This window comes from Cavia porcellus, unplaced genomic scaffold, assembly GCF_034190915.1.
Source record: "Cavia porcellus strain 051 isolate PalLab524CR breed Dunkin Hartley unplaced genomic scaffold, mCavPor4.1 scaffold_3, whole genome shotgun sequence".
Lineage (NCBI taxonomy): Eukaryota > Metazoa > Chordata > Mammalia > Rodentia > Caviidae > Cavia > Cavia porcellus.
The window spans coordinates 18,484,673-18,507,191 of record NW_026947486.1 but is presented as its reverse complement, the minus strand read 5'-3'; the positions used below and the strand labels follow the sequence as shown (position 1 = coordinate 18,507,191).

General features: G+C 34.7%; 1 protein-coding gene across 9 annotated transcripts in view; it reads right to left on the bottom strand.

Moving 5' to 3' along the window:
- The window catches only part of Jade3 (jade family PHD finger 3), a 136,352-nt gene that overhangs the window by 92,330 nt on the left and 21,503 nt on the right, over positions 1 to 22,519 (bottom strand). The window contains exon 1 of one of the 9 annotated variants that reach the window (XM_063245773.1): positions 7,530 to 7,574. The exons of the other annotated variants lie outside the window; for them this stretch is intronic. The gene's annotated coding sequence lies outside the window, so the exon portion shown is untranslated. Of the gene's footprint in view, positions 1 to 7,529; positions 7,575 to 22,519 lie in introns of those variants that run through there. 9 annotated transcript variants of the gene reach the window in all.

The window sequence follows — 22,519 nt, the reverse complement described above, 5'->3', positions numbered from 1 at the left end:
TTTACTTTTTCACTTAAAGGAAATACTAGTACAACTAGGGTGAAAACCAGTATGGAAATTTCTCAAAGTAGTAAAACTAGAAATTCCATATGATTCAGCTATTCCCTTGCTAGATATCTTCCCCAAAGACTAAGTACATCATATTATGGTGATATATGCATACCAATATTTATAGCTGCACAATTCAAAACAACTTAATCCTAGAAGCAACTGGTATACCCATCAACAGATGAATGGATGAAGACAAAAGGATAAAGACAAATGGATACATAATGGAATACTATTTGTCTATAATGAAAGACAAATTCAAGAGATTTGTAGGGAAATAGATGCATGTGGAAAATATGATATTGAGTGAAAATGTATCAGCCACACAAGCTTAAATATCATATAGAATCTTTCATTTGAGAAAGGTAAAGTACAAACAAAGAAAATAATAAAGGATGGATAGAAGGAAAAAAGGAGATAGCTCTCTTGCAAATGGGAAGAGGTCATCCAGGAGACTGAGGGCAAAGAGAGTGGAGGAGAAGTAAGTGCAATGAAGATATGCCATGTACAGGAACCTAATAACCTCAATGAATGCAAACACTGTATGTCATAAACATGAGCTAAGAATAAGAATGAAAATGGGGAGAGGAAATTTAGAGGCAGAGGGAGATGGGTGGGAAGGGGAATAGAAACAAGCTGCATTATACACATATACGTACTCCATAAGATAAATGTAAATATCATGTACTGTAAACACATATTAATAAAAGAAAAAAGTTAAAAGAAAAAAAGAAGTATTTTATAGTTTCTCTTTGGCAAATGTGAATTTTTAGCATCACTATTCTTGCCCTATTGGGCTATTACTAAGTAAAGTAAGAATTACTTCAACATAAGCACTACAGTTGTCGATCTAATAACTACATGGCTAGTAAGTGACTAATGGGTAGGTGGCATATGCAGCATGGATATATAGGACAGAAGAATAATTCACATGCTGGGAAGAATGGTATAAGGTTCCATCACAGTATTCAGAATAGCATACAATTTGAAACACCAGTTGTTGTTTTTTTTGACATTTTCCACTCAGTATTTTCAGCTCATGCCTCAAGGCAGAGTAACCAAAACTGCAGAAAGTAAATCTGTGGATAAGGACAGACTACTTATGTGTAGAGCAAAATAAACCGAAAATCAAGCTGATATAAGAATATATATGGTAAGTTTTCATTTACATGAATTCAATAACATGTAAACTATAAGCTATGGTGACATAAGTCAGAATAGGGCTTGCCTCTGGATTGAGGGGACTGACTAAAAAGAGACATACTAATAGTTTCCAGGACGAGAGAAATGTTTTATATCTTGGAGTTTGTTACATCACATGGTTATATGCATTTGTCAAAACTCAAACTATACTCTTAAAATCTCTGTATTTTACTTCATGTAAACTAGATCTCAATAAAAAAGAAGAAAGCCACAACAAAATGCCACTGCTAGCTATCAAAAAAGGTAAAATTGAACTTCAAGTGTTGACAATGATATGTGCACAAATGTAACCTCTGGTATACTGCTGGTGAAAATATAAATTAGAATAAAGAGAAAGGCAACTTTCTATTTAGATATATACCAAAAATACTGTATCTACTAAAGTTTAATATGTGCATATCCTAAGGCTCAGCTATTCTACTCTCAGATACACAACAGAAATGCACACTATGTTCCCCGCCAAAGACATATTTCAAAATGTTCGAGCCAGGCTGGGCATGGTGGTACATGCACGTAATCCCAGCATTCGGCAGGCTGAAGCAAGAGGATCACAGTGAATTTGAAGTTAGCCTGGGCTACATACTGAGATCAAGGGTAACCTGAACTATAAAAAAAGATAATCTCAAATACAAAACAAAACCCCCCTCTAAAACAAAACAAAACAACCTCAACAAACTCTAAATCCTAAAAGACAATGTTCAAGCCAGACATAGTGGCACATGCTTATAATCTCAGCAGTCTGGGAGGCTGAGGCAGGAGGATTCCAAATTTGAGCCCTTCCTGAGCTACTAAGTGTGATCCTTTAATAAAATAAAAAAGCTGGAGATATAGCTCAGTGTGAAGACCCTGGGTCAAATTCCCAGGACTGGAAAAATAAAATTGTCCAGATTTGCACTGTATATAACCCCAAACTAGAAAAAATCCCTAAAATGTTCAATAGAATATTTTTTTAAAAAGCTGATATGTGTGTGTGTTATTTATGTAAACTACAAAAACAATACATCTATGGCAACAGAATTCAGGATTTTATTACCTGGTAAATCTCTGATCATTGAGGTACTTGCAATATTGGTTTTTTTGACCTGGGCAATGATTGAATAGGTATGTCTGCTTTTAAGATTAATAGGGTTATATATACTTATGACACTTTCACTTTTTAAGGTACAATTGACTTCCTCTTATGTTGCAGATTCTCTTATATGCTCACCATCTTATTTGCTATTACTCCTAACCTCCTCTTAACCTTCTTTAATACAGATTCTTCTCTTTCTCTCTGCACTTTTGTCCACTGAACTACCAACAATGTATATCCTTAACCTGGTAACGTCTTTGTCAGTGATCAGTGACATTTAAAAGTCAAAACTAAATTGAGTAAAGTGAGCACACGAAATGATTTCGGGGAGAACACAGGCATCTTTCACACAGGCAGAACCTCTCTGAGTTAGCATCAAAGAAGCTGACCCTAGTTTACCCATAGTAGGTTAAACTACCCTTTAAATAGAGTTCATTTTCACATACTTCAGCAATTATTAGAGCTGACAAACACTATAAAGGAGGTAAAATGTATAAGAGTTGGTGCATTTTTATGATACTGGGCATATAATATGGGGGGACGAAGAGGAGGAACAGAGAGGCAGGGAGGGAGGGAGATAGAAATATGCATTTAGTAGAGTTTAAAAATGTGTACCTTCAGGCTCTTCATGGGAGGAAAATCTACGATTTTGTAGTTCACTGATTTCTGTGATGTAGGTACTCCCACAGTAGTCACAGTGGTCAATTTCAAGCTCCTAAGATGTCAGATGATGGAATTGGAAATCCATGAGCACAATCAGCTCTTAAAATGTGGCATAATGTGGTTTCACCACATGAAATTGTAATTACAGTTGAATTTTCCCTACACATCAATAAATTATCTTGGTTTATATAGAGCTATGTGACTTCAAGTCCATCTGCAAATTGGGATCCATCCTCAGTATGAACAAAACTCAGTTTCAGAGCCAAGTAGAAAATCAAACCTGGACCAAAGTGAATTCTCCAAGATAAAGAGTATAACACATTTGAGAGCATGGAAAGACACAATATGTTCAGAATTACCTAGAATCAGAGGCTTGGCATGTGTGTATTTATAGTTTCAGTTATTTGGAAGGCTAAGGAAGGAGAATCATTTGAGCCCGAGAGATCAGGGTCTGCCTTGGCAACCTAGTGAGAACCCATTTTAAAAGAAGTATAATAGGAAGACAAAAATGGAAAGTAATTCTGAATGATTAGACTTCAGATAGTATGTGAAGGTTATGAGCAATGAATTTGGGGAGCCAAATACAGATGGGCTGTAAAGAAATATCAGGGCAACTACACTCAATAGGGCACATTTTGTTGTGGTTGATGCTTCTCATACTTGAATTTATTTAATCCTACTTGCCACAGATATTATCCACTTATACAGAAGAGCCTTAGGCAGCTGAAATTTGAACTCAAGGGCCAATTCCCAAAGCTGTATCTCCCCACTATACATCATGCTGTTTCAATGGGAAAACTGGTAATGACATAATAAGACCCCCAACCTACTCATTGCCTCTTAAGTCTTCTAAATTTATCTTACACTCCAAAATGAAGAATAGGAAATTGTTTTCTTGGATTTAGAAAATAAATTCTGCATAATCTTTTAGGTATCCACTTCAACATTTCAACAGCTGTCAGAAATACTTTATTTCCCTAAATTCATCATAGAAAAAAATCATTACATATTTTCAATACTTCTAGTGATAACTGGCTACTACCAAATTTTGTTTAAAATGTTCCTGTTACTTCAGTAGCATCCTCTTAGTTTTTCCTTCTGCAAGGTTATGAATCACAACCCTTTACCTACTCTGAAGTTTTGATTCTCAACTCTATCATGCTCTACTTTCACAAGCCAGAAACTCTTGGAGGGAAGATTCAATGAAGAGGGTACCATGAGAGGGTACCCAGTAGCTTTGGTGATCTGTACCAAGTATTCATCCAATTACAGAAAAACTTTAGGCAATGGAGAAGAAACTCACAAAGGAGTAAGAATTATTAAGGTGGTTAAAGAACTTGTACAATTTATTTTAATTCTTACTGAAAAATATAAATGTGGTTTAAAGAAGAAGAAAATAAATACTATAAAATTTATCAATATTCAAAAACACTATCAGGGTAAATACAGGAATTATAAATGTGACAAAAATCCATTGTTAAGTTTGGTAGTCTTCTGAAGCCTAGGCTTTAACCCCATTCCCTGACATCTACCTTAGGCATATATTATATAAATGATTAGCTCAAAAGCAGAAGAGTGACTATAATTAATACTGATATATGAAGACATGAAATATTTATGAAGACTTATAAACATAACCATGAAAACTCTGATGGAGGCTGAAAGTTCAGAAACCACTAGAACCAAGAATCATAAAATAATTTGGGTACAAATAGACTCAAAAGATGCCAAGGCCTGAGGATATCATGATTACACAATGTTTGTGTCTACAGGAGGTGAAAGGGAGCTGGATTTTTTTCATTAACTTCTCCTTAAACATGAGGATACAAAAATACAAATATGTTCAGTTTTCTTTTTCTGTCCACTTCTTCACCTGTTGTCTATATTGGGCATTTAAAATGTGAAGATAATCTGTTCTTCAGACAAAGGACTAATATCTAGAATACATAAAGAACTGAAAAAAATCACTCTCCAAATTTAAAGACCCAATTCAAAATGAGCATCTGAGACAGACATTTCTCAGAAAAAGTAGTACAAATGGCAAATAAATATACAAAAATGTTCAACATCACTGGTCATTTGAGAAATACAAATTAAAACTATGCTGAGAATCCATCTCACTCTGGAAAGAATGGCTCTTATCAAGAAAACAACTAATAACAAACGCTGGCAGGGCTGTGGGGAAAAAGGAATCCCTCTCCACTGCTGGTAGGAGTATAGGCTGGTGCAACCACTGTGGAAATCAGTGTGGAGATTCCTCAAAAAACTAGGATTAGTGGTGTCGTTTGACCTAGCTATTCCCTTTCTCGGTATCTTTCTAAAAGAATTAAAAGCATCATACCACAACAATATACGTGCACTCATGTTTATAGCAGCACCACTTAACCACCAACCAATTAATGGATAAATATATGTAGTTTTTAAAAATATAATTGAATATTACTCAGCCATAAAGAAAGAAAAAATTGAGACATTTATAGCTAAATGGATTGTCCTTGATACCACAGTCGTAAGTGAAATAAATTGTGCACACATGTAAATATTGCATTATTTCTCTGGTGTGAGAAACTAAAAATGTAAACAAGAATATACGTATACAATACATATTGTGAAATAGGAGGAACCTGTTCAAAAGAAAAAAGGGAAATAGGGAGGAGAGAGGGGAAAGGGAAAGAAGCGACACAAAAAATGAGAAAAGGCATAAAATAAAAACAGGGCTTTGTGAACAGGGAGGGGAAGGGGATTTTTTAAAAGGGGTTGAGAATGGGGGAAAAAAGAGGCAATAAGATACACCATGTACAGATATAAATTCCCTATAATGAATGCGGTCACTTTGTATACCTAAATTGTACCAATAAACTTAAAAAAAGAAAATATCACAAATAAATTCAGCTATTACCTCTTGTTAGAAGCCTTGCTTAACTCCTATTGTACAAACCTGATACTAACCATTAACATTTTCCCCCTAAAATTATTATTTGAACTTATCTCTCTAAATTCCTGGAAAGCAAGGAATATGCTGTGTCTCATCTTTGTGTCTTTACTATCCATGTCTAACTCTTGGCACCCAATAGGAACCCAGAGAGCATTTTAAAACAGAACTAAATGGTATCATTTGCTCAATGTCAAAAAACTATTGCATGCCAAAAGAAGGGCTAGCATCCAGGACTTTCAATTCTTTGTCAAATAAACTTTGTTTATACCATATATTTAAAGAGTCACTTATGAAAAAGCCAGGCACAAATATAGAAAATGCATTCTAAGGACAGATGTTCTACACATCTTTGCAGGGCTGCCAAAAGTAAATGGTCTAAATCAATGATCACAGCGATCAGCAGAGTGGGTTAAAAAAACCGACCTATTTATTACATGCTGCATACACGAAAATTATTTCAAATATAAGAAAAGCAAAAGTCGAAGATTTAAATGCAAACATTACTCAAAAGCAAGCAAGAGTGGCTGTAGTAATACCAAAGAAAAGATAAATACTATAAACAAGGAACATTAAATAATAATAAAAAGGTTAACCTACCAAGAAGGTATAACAATTCTAAATGCATATGCACTAAAGAGAGGTGCAAATATGTAAAGTAAAACCAGACTGAACTGAAAGGAGAAATAGACAAATGTACAATTATAGTTCGAGACTTCAACATCCTTTCAAGAACATCTGAAAAATCAGCAAGATCCAACATATGACAAAACAGCAAGGACATGTAAGAACTAACAACACTAGCAACCAATGAGAGTTAATGGATACTTAGAGAACACTGCATCCAACAACAAACCACATTTGTTTCACTCACTCACTCACAGAAAATATAACAAGATGAGCCACATGTAAAGTCATGAAACAAACAAATTTAAAAATACAGAGTGCATTTTCTGGTAACAATGGAATTGAAATAGAAACCAATAAAAGAAAGGTAACAGGAAAAATCTCTGAACGTTTAGAAACTAAATAGAGTACTTCTACATAAACGATGAACCAAATAAATTTCAAGGGAAGTTTTATAAAACATACTGTACTAAATTAAAATAAAAATATATCAAAATTTGTGGGATAAAGCTAAAACTGTGATGAGAGAGGTGCTTTTTGTATTAATACTTACATTAGCAAATAAAAAATCTTAAGTCAATAATCTAAGTTCCTACACCTTAAGAAATTAGAAAAAGAGGATAATAATCCTTGAACTAGGATACACAAATAAAGGAAGGTTTGAGAAGAATAAAAGTCAACTTCTACGAGTTGGCAACAATGGATAGGTAGAGCAGACACTGGAGCCCAAAGTAGGCATAAATGCTTAGGCAGAGAGAAAAATAAAACTAATTTCAACATTTCAGATGAATGCAGGAGACAGCCACGTCTAGGTAAAGGTAAAAATTAAGCTCCAGGCTTCTTACAGTAACTAAACAACTTTAAAATCTCAAGGAGAGAGAGGAACAGGAAAATATGTACGTAAGGTATAAACTATGGCATATACAATAATCTACACATATGCTATACCTGAAAACAAAACGATTATACCAGTGGGATTTTTACCTGTTAGGGCAAGTCCAGGAGCAGTCTATCTTATCAGGAATCCATGTTCTTGAAGGAACAAGAAATCTCCTGGAAAAGAGGCCTAAGAAAAGATGGTACTTTACTAACTGGATCTGGTAGCAAGATATAAGGGAGGAGGAATTCATAAAGTGATGTGGACAATGTTACCCAGATTCGTCTTTTAGCTCAGCTAGCTTGAAAGAAATCAGTTTAGAATCTCAGGTAAATGTAAATAGCGAGGCTTTTCACAGGAATCCAAACAAGTTAACATGCAGTTCCTAAACCCAAGGGGCTCTAGCTTCAACAGAATGATGAGAAAACCAAGAGCCTTCACATAGACACTAGTACCCTTAGCAGAGTACTGCATGAGTGGGTTGCTCAAATAAGCAGAGTCCGGTATGTCTGTGGCATCAGCAGCATGGTGGGTGGGAAGTGGGGTTGAGGGCAAACACAGGACCATAGTTTCCAGGGGCTAAAAACAACAAAGCCCAGGAAGAAGCCTGCCTCAAAGATCATCAAAGCTGCTCAGAGAAAAGATGTCAGAAGAAAAATGACATGTGGTACTCTGGAGAATCTACTCAGGAAAATATTACAAACACCTCTAGAGTAAAATGAGCGTGGTTTAAAATGGCTCACAAAGCTGAAAAAGTATAATAGCTGAAGGGTATGACTGTCATCCAGACCCTAATTTCACTTCCAAGATGGTCGTGTCCCATGGCATTTTGGACAGTTGTGTTTCATGGTAGTAAAATGGATCCAAGAGTTAACAGTTATGGAGCATACAAATATATAGAAAATATATGTGTGTATTTGTCCTGTTACAAAGAGACTTTTTTCCTGATACCTAAAATCTAACTTTCTGATCACAAACATAATATATTTGCCCTAAAATTAATGTAAATTGTGTATTTAAATTGGTTATCTCTAGATTATTCCTTAGGTAATCCATCTAAGCTTAAATTTCAGTGGGTAGCAAATGATGATTTATGCTTAAAAGACCATTTTATAGAAGCACAGTACAGATGTGGCTCATCTGGTCCTTAAAATAGAGGACAGAAAAAGGAAAGAGGTTAGGAAAAATAAGTTATAGACATCTTGAACAGATTGCTAATGCCACCTGGCAAGGCAAATCTGCAAGCCCAGAAGACAGACCTGCTGGAGGGATTATGAACAACGGCAGTCTGGGCCCTTGTCATAGGTGGACTTTCCTCTTCATTTAAAAGGAACTACTCAATTTCCTCTCACTAGCCAAACAAACATCTTCATAAGAGAAGTCTAAGGAAAGGGAACTAGGTAACTAGATCTGTAAAAAGCTCAATTCATAACCAAGAAAACAGAATTTTAAATAAGGGCCTGTATCTCCTGCAGCCAAGAAAATCTTACAAATTCCCTCACACTCAAACCTCAAGTACCTCCACCATCAAGTGAAAACCTTCAAATAACCAGGCAGAAACAGTTCTGGCTTTTCCTCTAATCAATTTCATCTGACACAGTCATCTTAGAAATCAAGTAGAGCTGGAAGTACAACTAAATAGTAGAGCACTTGTCTAGCATGCACAAGACCTTGGGTTCTATCCTCAGCATCACAAACTATAGATAATGTGGAATACTGGTATAAGCTTGAAAAAATATTTAATATGTTAACAGACTAGAGTTGTAATCAGTTAACTCTAGTCAAGTCTTCTATCCTTCAACTCTCTAATACCTATTCAAAGAGCAAAGTTTGAATTCTAGTTACAAATCATTGATGCTCTAGGTCATTGTTTTCTGGTGCTGAGGCTCATACCCAGGGCCTCCCACTTGCTAAACAAGTGTTCTACCATTGAGCTAAGTCCTTAGCCCCCAGATCACTGATACTCTAATCCAATTCACTGGACATGTTTCTAAATCAGGAATTAGTAAACATTTTCTATAAGGGGCTAGACAGTTATTATTTTTTGCTTTGCAGGACACTCTATTTTAACTATTTAACTTTGGCTGTACTGTAAAAGAAATCACAGACATTATATAAACAAATGGATATGGCTATGTTCCAATAAGATTTCATTTATGAACCTTGAAATTTTAATTTCATATAATATTTACATGTCATGAAATATTCTACTTTTGATGTTTTTTCAATCACTAAAAACCAAAAAGAGACTCTTAGCTTGTAGGCTATAAAAATGCAGGGAGCAGGCCAGTTCTGGCAGTGATGCTATACTATGCCAGTCCCTGCTCTTAACTCAGGCTTGATGTCTTTCTGAAAGAATTTAAAATTTTATATTTTCACTGACAAAAAGTGGCTAAACTCTAATCCCAGAACTCTCAGAGGTTGAGACAGAAGGATCACAAGTTAAAGTCCAGCATGGACAACATTGTGACTGAGAACATGTCTCAAAAAAAAAAAAAAAAAAAAGGCTGTGGATGTATGTAGCACAGTGCAAAGGCTCTGGGTTCAATCTTCAGTGAGTATTTCAAACCAGTACCTTACCATCACCTTAAAGTTTCATCTTGCAGAAGGAACAAGTTTTATAAGTACACAATAATACATTATAGTAGAAGTAGCATTTGAAAACTGCAACCTATAATTTAGTAGGTATTTAAAGCTACAAAACTCTCTTACTTTTTCTAGGAGCTTAACACTCTCCATTCTAGTCCATGTTTAGCAATCTTCTGTATCACTGAAAGGGAGTGGGAGTTACAGAGTTCATTAATGTTAAAATCCATCTTGGAGATACAGCAAACAGAAATATTTCTGTGTGCAGATCCCTATGATACAAAGCTCACTTTCAAAAGAAGTCTTATATTATTTCACTCCATTCTGAGTGTAGCACTTACTTTTACTTTCCATAATCCTAGTAAAAAACTCCAAATAAGAAAACACAAGAAAATCCATTCCTAGACATATCTAAATCAACCTGATGAAAATAAAACAAAGAATTTTGAAAAAAGCATTTAAAACATTATCTCATGAGGATATGACAACTAGAATGACAGTGAACTTTTCAAAGGACAGAAGTGGAACAACATGTTTGAAGTTCTGAGGGAAAAAGAGAAAAGTGGTAAGATTCAATTTTATATTCAACAAAAACATCCTTCAGGAATGAGAATTTATGGTCAGTAGGCTTATTCTAAAAAATTCCTAGAGGAAGTTCTTCAGGCACTTGGTAAATACCACCATAAGGTAATTTAGAAATTAGGAATAAAAGAAAAGCAATATTAATGGCAAATATTTGGGTAAATAAACTTGAGTTTTATAAAATGTTTGGTGGCTGATAGTGAAAATGGTAATAATGTGTCAGGGGATATTCAATAGATATAGATGTGATATGTAAGGCAATTATAACATAAAGGAGCAGGGGTAAATGGGTTTATAGGTTTTCTAAGTACCCTTAAATGGATAATTCTAAGTAGACTGTAAAAAGTCGAATATGTAAGTCTTATATACTTATAATCTAAGTATATTATAATCCTTAGAGCAACAAGAAAAATATTAAAAGGAATAAACCAAAAATCACAGTAGAGGCATTAAAATGTAGCATTAAAAGTGTCCAAATGAACCAAAAGAATGCAAGGCAGTGAGGAAAAAAAGAGAAACAAAATCAGAGTTAGAACTGGAAGAATAGTTCAGTAGTAGAGCACATGCTTCGCATGAACAAGGCCCTAAATTCATACCCTGGAATCTTAAAACCCAAACAAAAAAATTCCATAAGGGTCATACAAAGAAAGTAATGAAATGGTAGTCTTAGCATATTAATAATTACTAATGCAATGGTCCAAAGATACCAGTTAAAGATTGGCAGAATAGACTTAAAAAAACATAACTGACTATATGCTATCTATAAATAATCCACTTAAAAATGGAAGGAGGGATAGCATATTCCTATAATCCCAGCACTCTGGGAGGCTGAATCAGGAAGATCACAATTCTGAGCCCAGATTGGGCAATTTAGTGACTTAGGCACACCCTGTCTCAAAATAAAAATTAAAAGGGCTAGGGATCTAGCTTGGTGTGAAAGACCTGTGTTCAATCTCCAGTACTAAAAAAAAAGAAAAACAAAACATAGTTAAAAAGTGAGAAGGTGAAAAAGGATATATGATGAAAATACCAAGCAAGAGAATTCTGAACAAACATGAACATGGCATAATGCTAAAATGTTACTGTATTCAAAGGACTTAACTAAACATGTTAATAACTAAATATGTTACTGCATAACAAGTGACAACAGGGCTTTCAAATATGTAAAGCAAAAACTTCCAGTCTTAAAATGAGAAAGAAAAACCCAAATATATTTGAATTAATATAAAGAATAAGTAGACAAAAAATCAGAAAGAACATAGAACTGAACACCATAACAAGTGAGTGGAATTAGCTGACATGTACACATTGAAAACTACCCTCAATTTATACAATACATATTCTTTCAACAAAAAAGGCTAAATGTTATGTCACAAAACAAATCTTCCCAAATATTAAAAAATGACATTATAAAGAATATGTTCCCTGACCAAACAGAAATTAAAATAGACACCATCAGCAATAAAAGGGAAATCTCCAAACATTTGGATAGTCTATAGCACAGATTTAAATAATTATGAAAAAAAGAAAAACTGTGTAAAATTGTAATTTGAGCAGCTAGGGATGCAGAACACACAAAATGGTAGAGTGAGTATAGAAAATATTTTCAACTCAAGAAAAATGAAAATATGTTATAAACCAATTTGTGGGCTACAACTGAAAAATTACTCTTAGAGGAAAATTGATGGCACTAAATGCTCTTTGGGAAGAAACATGGCACATCAGTAATTTCTCCCTCTACACTTTTTACCTTACAGAACTAGAAAAGAACAAAATAAATCCAAAGCAAATAGATACAGTAAGTAATCAAGAGAAAGCAGAAATGAAAGCAAACTAAGAGAATAAATGGAGAAAAATCAATAATAACTAGAAGGTGGCTATTTGAAAAGATCAACAAAAATCCCTTGCATGCCTGAGAAATGAAAGAGAGCACTCAAATTACCAATATCAAGAATGAAAGATCACTTCATCACTTAAGATCAGGCAGACACTAAAACGGTAAGTGGACACTTTGAACAACTGTATGTACCTAAATTAGACAACTTAAATGAGATGGACTAATTCCTTGAAAATCACAAACTACCAAAAACTTTCGGAAGCTGAAATAGATAACTTGAATACTATGTGAATACTTATATATTCTAAAGAAACTCAATTCAAAGTTTAAGACCTCTGGAAAAAGGAAAACCCTGACTCAAATGTTTTCTCTGGTTAATTCCAACATTTAAAGAAACATTAACACCAATTCTGAAAGATCTCTTCCAAAGAAAAGGAAAGGAAGGAATGTTTTTCAACTTATTTTATGAAGCCATGATACTAAACCCAGACAAAACATAAAAAGAAAGACTTCTGGGAGAACATGGCGGACATATAACAGCAGCCACGCAGGCTCTCTGAGATTACCAGTTTAGAATCTAGGAGCGGTGCCGTGTGAGGAGTCCTACGCAAGGGGAGATGTACCCTGCCCACCCAGGAACAAACTAAGCTGAGAGAAACCCACTGGAAATGCAATCCTGATGCTATAACAGGAACAGATAAAATCTCAGTGCGAAGCTGGATTCCGCGCCATTGGAAGCCGCGATTTGAATTTCCTGCTGCCAATACTGCATCCCAATCTGCCCATAAGGGAGAGAGACATGCGAAAGCTCTGAGAGATGGAATCGGCGAACCAAACAGCATTGAGAGCGAGACTGGCAGGAAGCCCTGCATCGACCTGCGGTGAGTGAGAGAAATGGGGACCCTTTCATAGACTAGGAAGCTCCAACAGAGGACATTCTGGGAACGAGCAGACTAGCCGGAACAGGGCCCTGCAATGACTTTAGTTGCATATTCCCCTCTCAAGCGGGAGTGGTGGGGAGCGCTTGGCCTGGTGATGCCGTGGACTAAGATCCAGTAGGCTAGCCCAAATCAGGTCCCTGCGCCTGGCGGTGCACCCTAGCAGTGAAACATTCAGTAGGTTGACCTGGAGGGGCGGGCCCAGCAGAGGCTGCCCAGGTCTGTGTCTCCCTAGTACACTGCAGTGGGCGGGAACACCTAGCCAGTGGATTCAAACAAACTGTAACAGACAAAGAGAAAAAAAAAAAAAAAAACTGGGCCTCCTACATACGCTTGTATGGAAGGAACAAAAAGTATGGGAAAAGGGAGCAACAAGAAAGGGTTCTCAGTCCCCAATCTTGAGAACACTGATGCAGGAAAGGTAAATGCAAAAGAGAAGACAGAAAACATGCAATATCAAACACGCACCTATAGACATAAAGTGGTATCTCCGGAGCCTCATAGACGAGTTCAAAAATGAAGTATTTAATGAAATAAAGCAAGAAATAAGTAGAATAGTTAGAGAAACACTAAGCACCACCCAAGAAAAAACAGATGGTGGAATGGAAGAACAGAAAAAAAAAGGGGAGAATTGTTTGATGGAGAAAATAGAGAAAACATAGAATACGTGAAGCAGGTTCAAAGAGATTACCAGGAAACTAAAAACTCTATTGAAAGCTGGCAAAAGAGCTTGAAAGAAACTAAGGATAGATTATCAGGACTGGAGGTCAGATTTGTAAGGTGGGAGCATGAAATGAAAAACTTCTTAAAAATAACAAGAAAACAAACAGCAATAATACAAAGATTAGAAGATGATAAGAGGATCTATAACTTAAGAATTAAGAACATAAAAGAAGTAGGGACTCAAACAAATGAACTACAAAAGCTATTCACAGAAATAATCCAGGAGAATTTCCCTAATTTAGCAAAAGGTAAAGATACTCACATGTATGAGGCATACAGGACCCCAGCCACCTACAACCCAAGCAGAGCTACACCCAGGCATATAATAATCAAAATTCCAGAAAACAAATATAAGAACAGAATATTAAAAGCCCTCAGAAACAAGAAACAGCTCATTTACAAGGGAACACCCATCAGAATTACAGCAGACTTCTCAGCACAAACCATCAAATCACGAAGAGCGTGGGGGGAAATAATTCAAGCTTGAAAGATAATAACCTCCAGCCAAGACTGATATATCCTGTACAACTGTCCCTAGAAATTGATGGAAAAACAAGGGGCTTCCAGGATAAAGAGGAACTCGGGGAATTTGCAACCACCAATTCAACTCTACAGAGAATCCTGCAGGATATTCTAAAAATGAAAAATACCAAGATTCCAGAGACAGTGGCAGAGAGGACACAATGAATGGAGCAGAAAACAAAATGAAGAGGACAAACTGACAACTAATGACAGAAAAAGAGCTCAACAGAAATGAGGCAGAGAAGGTTGGATGGTAGGAACAGCCATTTTGGAGAAAACAAGACATCATAATAGGTAGTGCTGATTTAATATCCTCTTGTTTTGAAGTCCCATCAAGCTTTTGTTCTTCTGTCTCCATCGGTTTTAACGTGTTATACCTTATTGGATTTTATTATATGTGATACTATAAACAAAACTTTTATAGACAAGGAGATTATACAGAAACCATTGTTCATTTTCTGTTAGTTGACTCTAAATACCCTGTAATACTGTCATTCTCTTGAACGGTTTTACATTGTCTTGATATGTTTGATGCTACAGTATATGAAGTTATACCCAAAGATTTTAAGGGAAGAGACACTATGGTAACTACCATTATGTCGAGATTATCTTGTGGTGAAATACTATTTTGCTTAAATGGCTATGTTTTGATCTGTGCTGTTTTGTTGCTATGCCCTCTTTTTTATCTCAATCTCCTTTTTATTATCTAGTTTTTTCATTTTTATCCTTTTAATTAAGGGAAAAATAAATAAAAAATAGCAGGATATATTGTAGTAATCCACTTTGATTTCCTATTAACTTGATTTGAAACTCTGTATTTCTCTCACCATCTTGTTTTGACTGATTTTCCTCTATTCTGTTATGCTTGATAGTACCAAGTTTGAAAGTATAGGCAACAACTATGAAGACAGTAAGATTCATTGTGACACCCATTCTGGTTGACTATTATCTACTTTTGAAGTCCTCTAATGTCTCCAATGTTTTGTTTTATTGTTCTTATTCTTTACTGTTTTGTTCAATTTTATTATAACTGATGATATAGGCAATTCTTTTTAAGATAACAAGAGGCATTATGGTAACCATTGTTGATCACCTTGTATTTTTACATTATGTATTATGTCCATCCTTTTGATTTGACTGACTCTGTCCTGGTATGTCACATTTGGTTTTACCTTCTTCAAAAAAAAAGTATTAAGAACTGTGGGAGCAATAAAACCCAAAATGTGTAATTGTCTTGTACAAAAGAAAGGAAAAGAAAGTTCTCTAAAAGATATAACTACATATATATTTAAGTGTATAAGATAGATGACCATATTACTGAGTTTTGATTTAATTTTTTTTTTTTGGTCTTTTTCATTTTTATCGGTACCGGGGATCGAACTCACGACTGCCTGCTTGCAAGGCAGGCGCTTATGCCGCTGAGCTAAATCCCCAGCCCCAATATTACTGAGTTTTGTTGGATCATTGAACAAAACTGTTTGCAGTCTCACTGTTTGAAAGTCCCCTCTATATGCTTTAATTTTGTAACTTCAACAACTATTTCTAAGATGACAATATGTAATTAACTAGTGATTTCCTGTTTATTTTTTCTGAAGTTCTGTATAACTTGTACCCTTTTTCTGTTTTTTTTCTCCTTAAAAAAACATAAAAAGAAAATTATACATCTACATGCCTGTAATCCCAGCATTCTGGGAGGCTGGGGCAGGAGGATCACAAATTTAATCCCAGCCTGGGTAACTTAGTGAGACCATGTATCAAAAATTTAAAGTAACTTTATTTTTATTACCATATATTTGTCATACATATTAATTACATTTATCATAAAATAATTTTAAAAGGGAAGGGATGCACTCAGTATGAAGGTCACAGGTTCAATCCCCCAGTAGTACAAAACTACCTAGACACATATAGATAAAATGGGGTTTATATCAAGAATACAAAGCAGGTTCAATGTTAGAGAATTAATCAATGTACTCAACCACATTAAGAAAAGGAAAATTGCATCATGACAATTGATGCAATCAAAACCATTTGTAGGGCCGGGAATATAGTGGCACAAGCACCTACCTGCCTGGCAAGTGTGAAGCTGTGAGTTAGATTCCTAGCACCACAAAACAAAACAAACAAACAAAGATTTGTAAAAATATAGCATGCATTTATCATAAAAATTCTCAATAACTAAGAACTTCTTCAACCTTGATGAAGAACTTAAATGTGAAATACTTAAATGTAAAATAAGGAAAAAGTGCCTTTTCTCATAATTCCTACTCAATATCATACTGGAAATCTCTGTCTGTGTAATAATGTACTTTTTTTAAAGAGAAAAGTCAGAAAAGAAAAACAAAAAGCAAATGACATAAACAACAACAGCAAACTCAATAACAATACAGGTTTTCAAACAGAATGAAAGAAATTTAACAATGGTTGTTATATTGCATAAGGTTCTCTTTTTTTCAAAGAAAGAAACAAAAATCAAAGAAAATAGAAAAACAGAAAAGGGTAGAACAGTACCAAATTAAAAAAAAATTAACATCATAGAATCGATATTTGATAATTACTCATTAAAAACTGCCAAAGTCACAAAATCAAATTAATGGGCTTTTTAAAAGGCATAAAGACTAGAAGAAATAAAATTAACCCTACTTCTTCTAGATGACATGATTGCTTAGAAAAATCTGTGCAGGGCATGCTGGCACACACCGGTACTTCCAGCTACTTGGCAGGGTGATGCCACAGGATTTTGAATTTCAGCATTTGAGCCTAGCCTGAGCAACACAATGAAATCTGTCCCCCAGCAAAAAAGGGGAAGAAAAAAGATAGTAAGGAGGAAAACAGAGAAACTGGTTTTTTTTTTTTTTTTTGGTACCGGGAATTGAACTCATGACCTGACACTTGCCAGGCAGGCACTGTGCCACTGAGCTGTATCACCAGCCCAAAAAATTCTTCTCATAACTAATACTTTAATAATATATCAGGAAATAGGGACAACATAAAAATCATATTTCTATATGTTAACAATGAAAAGTTGAAAAATGACTTTAAAATCATTTATAACAGTTCTAAAGAAATAAAATAAGTATAAATCTAGCAAGCCATATGCATGACTTGTCTGTTGAAAACTACAAAATGCTAACCGAATAAAAAAATTTAAATAAATGAAGAAATATACCCTATTTGTATGATGAAAGACACAACATTTTAAAGATGTCAGTTCTCCACATATTCAGTAGATTTATCCTAATTCCAACAAAAATTCCAACAGGACTTTCTGTGGATATAGACAAATGACTATAAAACTTATAGGGTATAAACAGCTAAATTAAAAAATAGAAAATTGGAATAATGACCCTAATTAACATTTACTGTAAAGCCACACTAGTCAAGATAATGGTATTGGCAAAGCAATAAAAGCACAAACCATTGGAACAAAAGAACGTCTGGAAATTGACTCACATAAATACAGGCAATTGATTCTGACAAATTAATTAATTAATTAATTTAAAGAAATGAACCTAATAATGCATGTCTATAATCCCTGCACTCTGGGAGGCTGAGGCAGGATGATTACAAGTTCAAGCTCAGCCTGGGGAAGTTAATAACTTAATGAGACCTTGTTTCAAAATATTTTAAAAGGCTAGGGAATATAGCTCAGTGCAAAGTCCTGAGTTCAATCCCCAGTACTGAAAAAAGTCATTTAAAAACATCCATATACACAAAAACAGATCTGTACCTAACCTTAATGCCATATACAAAATTATCTCAAACCATGTTCAAATATAAAAGTACAAAACTTTTAGAGGAAATTCTTACAACCTAGAGTGAAAAAGGGTTTTCAAATATGAGTTCAAATGCAAAATCCTTTTTAAAAAATGATAAATCAGATGGATGCCTATAATCCAAGCTACTGAGAGGCTAAGGAAGGACGCTGAACAATTTACCAAGTTTTTGTCTTAACCTTAACCTTAAGTGAAATAAACTGGACACCTAAGAATTGCATTGTTTCCCCTGTGTGAGGAACCTAAAAGGTAAATAAGGAGTATAATGGAGACTAGATATTGGGAAATAGGAAGCATATGCTTAAATGGAAAGGGAAACAAGGAATCAGGGTAGGGGAAGGGAAAAGGAAAAAAAAGTAATGGAAGGGAAAATGGAAACAAAGCTATTGTAAGTTGGGAGAGGAAGAAAGTTTGAAGGGAGTGGAGGGGAATGGGAAAAATAAGATATATTATGTGCAGGGCACAAATTCCCTATGATGAATGTGATTGTTATGTATAACAAATATATTCATTCTTTTGCTTTGTTTTGATTGCTTTTATACTATTTTGACTTGTATTAACTTATTGTAATGCTTTTATTCTTGGTTTTGATTGGTTTTAGTCTGTTTTCAATTATTTCATTCTAATACGTATGAAGATATGGACAGCTATTTTAAAGAAAACAAGAGACATTATGGTAGCCATTATTGATTTCCTAGTGTCTGGTCTTGAAAGGCCTTAAGGCTCTCATTCTTGTGTTTTCATTACTTTCACACTATTTTGATTTGTATTAGCTTAATGCGTGTGAAGGTATGGACAACTATTTTGAAGAAAACAAGAGACATGATAGCCACTGTTGATTTCCTGCTTTTTCTGAAATCCTGTGCTATTTGCATTGTTTTACTCTGTTCTACTTTGCTCTGTTTTGTTCTGTTTTATTCTATTTAAAGTAAAAATTTTAAAAAGTGTATTAACTTGTGTGTGAAGGTATGGACAACTATTTCAAAGCAAACAAGAGACATTATGATAGCCACTGCTGATTTCCTGCCGTCTTTTTCTAAAATTCTGGGTTATTTGCATTGTTTTACTCTGCTCTGCTTTGTTCTGTTTTGTTTTTGTTCTCTTCAAAATAAAAATTTTAAAAAATGTATTAAGTTAAAAAGACAATGAAACATCAATCTACTAAAAGAAAGAAAACATTTGCTGATAAATCACATAAGTAATATAAGATTTTTATTCAGAATATTGAAAAACTCTCAAAAAACTCAACAGTACTGACAGGACGAGGCAGAAAGATTTTTTTTGTCTTTTTCATTTTTATCGGTACCAGGGATCGAACTCACGACCACCTGCTTGCCAGGCAGGTGCTTATGCCGCTCAGCTAAACCCCCAGCCCCTGAGACAGAAAGATTTAAAGTTTGAGCCCAGCCTGGGTAACTTAGCAATTTAGCCAGACCCTACCTCAGAATAAAAATTTTTTAAAAAGTATGAGAATGTGCGTAGTGTGAAGTGCCTAGTTTCGATACCCAGCACTTTAACTAACAAACAAACAAACAAACAAAAACAGTAAGAAAACAATGCTATTTAAAAATGGGCAACATAACTTGAACAAACACTTCTCTCAAGAAATATCTGAGCAAAATCCTATGGAGTTTGATGAAGGTCATGAATTTTTTTTTTTTTTTTTTTTGGTCTTTTTCGTTTTTATCGGTACCAGGGATCGAACTCATGACTGCCTGCTTGCAAGGCAGGTGCTTATGCCACTGAGCTAAATTCCCAGCCCCAGGTCATGAATTTTAAAAGTCTATTTTTCTATTGTAAAGAATGGAAACAACACTCTTAGATCTTTACATCCTGGGGCAGAAGCTGACCTGAGTGATTAATTTTTTAAATTTATTATAAAACATTGAAGAGAAAATTTTTGAGCTTTCTTTTATTTTGTTCTTAATCTCCAGGGGAAAAAGTAGGTAGAATTGTTTTATTCCACTTGTGTGCTACCATACACTTAATCCAGTCCATGCCTTTCTCCTTCCTAATGTTTCAGAATTTTGACTTAGACATGATCTGCAAAGGATTCCCTATGTTCCATAGAAAACTGGCCTTTTTGTATGAATACCTGGATTATGTTTGCATGTAAATTTTGACTGGAAGATATGTTTCAATTACATTGTTGAACTGACTCAAAATACTTATAAATACCAGAGATAGTGAATCATGTTTTAATATGCTCTTATTTCTCAGGATCTTTCAAATTTGAATGTATTTAATAATCAGTGGTCTTGTAGATAATTAAGCTTTTTATTAATGTGAAAGAGATCCAGTCTTTTGTTTGTTCCATTTTGAGTCCTTTGGGTGCTGACAGGGCAGACTACAATGCTTCAGGCTCTGTTTTCCATTTTCATCCAGACAATTGCAAGCAGTGATTGACAATGTTTTCTAGTGGAGCCTGTTTGGGGATGGAGAAGTAGAGGGCACAGGGCCAAATGCAGTGCCTGCAATGAATTGAGCATTGGCTGAATTTGTTGATTTGAGTACACTGTTCAGTAGTATGGCAAAAGTATTAAAATAAAACCTATTATGGAAAAGAGGCTGTATCATAGGCTACAATATATTTTTGCCAAAGCCATTGTATTTTTAAAGCAGCTGGTAGTGTATCAACTTTTATTACTATAATATAGTTATTTTATGGCTATTATTAGTTAAAAACAAATTATAGGACTAGTGTTTGATAGCAGAGAAGAGCTCTATGTGAATCCATTTGCTCTGGATCTCATAAAACAAAGGTTTCTTAATGTCATCCTCTCAGCTTACAGATATAATAGGAACATAAGGAGGAACCAGTTTCCCATGCTGTGAGAATAGTTCCAAAAAAGTCTTGCTGAAGTGTTTTTGAATATCTGCAGAGATATCTAGTCTTCCTGTGACGACCTCTTCTGGTAATAGTATCATCATAAAGATATTTCAAGGAACTGATACAGTATTAGTGGATTTCCCTAGGACTTTTAATAGATAGGGAATGACCTACAGGTAATGTTACAGGATGTTTGGGTATCAAAATATAATTTTAAAAATATGCCTCAAATACAGAATGAATACATGTCAGATGTATTTAGCTTATTAGTAATGAGCTAGCAGAATATAAAGCTGATTCGAAGAATATGTGGTCAGACGTGGTGGCACATACCTGGAATCAAAGTACTCTAGGAGGTTGAAGCAAGACAACTGCCGAGGCAACACAGTGACTTAGAGAGATCCTATCTTAAAATTAAATATATATATAAATAAATAAATAACTGGGGATGTCACCCAGTAAGAAGACCCTGGGTTCAATCTCCAGTACTAAAAATAATTGAGACTTGGTATACTTACACTGAAATTGAGAACGATAGAACTGCTAAATTAGATTTTTTAAAAAGTGGTTATGCCTTGTATAGGAAAGTTAATCTAAAGTCTTTGGGAATATTTCTTTTACTAAATGGAAAGATCTGCTTCTCTACCAGATAAAAATCTATAAGCTAACATGTTTCCTGAAAAAGTCTAGACCCAGTCACTAGTGGGCAATGAGCCAAACAAAGATGTAAACTCCTGGAAAACAATCTTTTGATGGACCTCTTAGTCAATTCTGCTGGTATGACCCTTTAAAGCCACTTGATTACCTTTTTGTCTTATTTTAAAATTTTAAGTAATTTCTGTTAATAAAGGGCTAATAGTTTATCTTACAGCTAAGCCTAGTTTTAAAAATAAAATTAAGGCGCTAGGCATGGTGGCACACGCTTGTAATTCTAGCCCTTAGGAGGCTGAGGCAGGAGGACTGCTTCAAGTTCGAGGCCAGCCTGTACTATATAGAGTTCAAGGCCAGTCTAAACTGTATCGTAAGACCCTGTCTTAGGAAAAAAATGAGGCTAACTAAATAAATAAAATTAAGGTTCTGGAGATTATTTTTTAGAATAGCATGGGTATACTTATATTTTTTATTTTATGCAAACATTCTAAGTCATTTATTTCTCTTTTAAAAATCTCTTTTAATTTGCTCATATCCTCTTTGATCTCCATTTTCAAAGTATTGTAGTTTCTTTTCTTTTACTTTGTGCTTGCCAGGCAAGCACTTATGCTGCTGAGCTAAATCCCAGGCTCCATTTATTTATCTTTTAAAC